Below are 712 nucleotides of genomic sequence, written 5' to 3'. Positions count from 1 at the left end.
TTCCAGTTATTTTTTGGGTGGGATAATTTTGTTGGTCATTGTTGCTTACTTCCACTGTTTCTCACTGATACTGTTGACAACGGCAGGCAACGGTAGCCTCAACAACAGAGTAAAACAACAGGCAATTTAACAAAGTTGTTGTCTAAGGACACAATTGTCTCTCTTTCGTCCAGTTCTGACACAAAAACACTTCCTCCAGAAACTCCAACTTTGCATAAACAACCTTGTTTGTGCAGGTTAATTGTTTAGGTGTTTACGTGGGCTGGTTAGGTTGGGGTTAGTTGTTTAGGATAGGTAAAGGTAGGTGGTTAGGTTTGGTGTATCCTCCACGAAGCAATTCTCTGCTTCCTATTGCTTAGATACTCCCTTATCCACTGGAGCACCTTACCAGCTACACCTGCCTGTCTCTCCAGCTTATGTACCAGCCTCTTATGCGGTACTGTGTCAAAGGCTTTCCGACAATCCAAGAATATGCAGTCCGCCCAGCCCTCTCTTTCTTGCTTAATCTGTGTCACCTGATCGTAGAATTTTATTAAGCCTGTAAGGCAAGATTTACCCTCCCTGAACCCATGTTGATGGGTTGTCACGAAGTCTCTTCTCTCCAAATGTGTTTCTAGGTTTTTTCTCACAATCTTCTCCATCACCTTGCATGGTATACAAGTCAAGGACACTGGCCTGTAGTTCAGTGCCTCTTGCCTGTCGCCCTTTTTGT

Source organism: Procambarus clarkii, chromosome 18 (assembly GCF_040958095.1).
Source record: "Procambarus clarkii isolate CNS0578487 chromosome 18, FALCON_Pclarkii_2.0, whole genome shotgun sequence".
Lineage (NCBI taxonomy): Eukaryota > Metazoa > Arthropoda > Malacostraca > Decapoda > Cambaridae > Procambarus > Procambarus clarkii.
Note: the sequence above shows the minus strand (reverse complement) of the source record.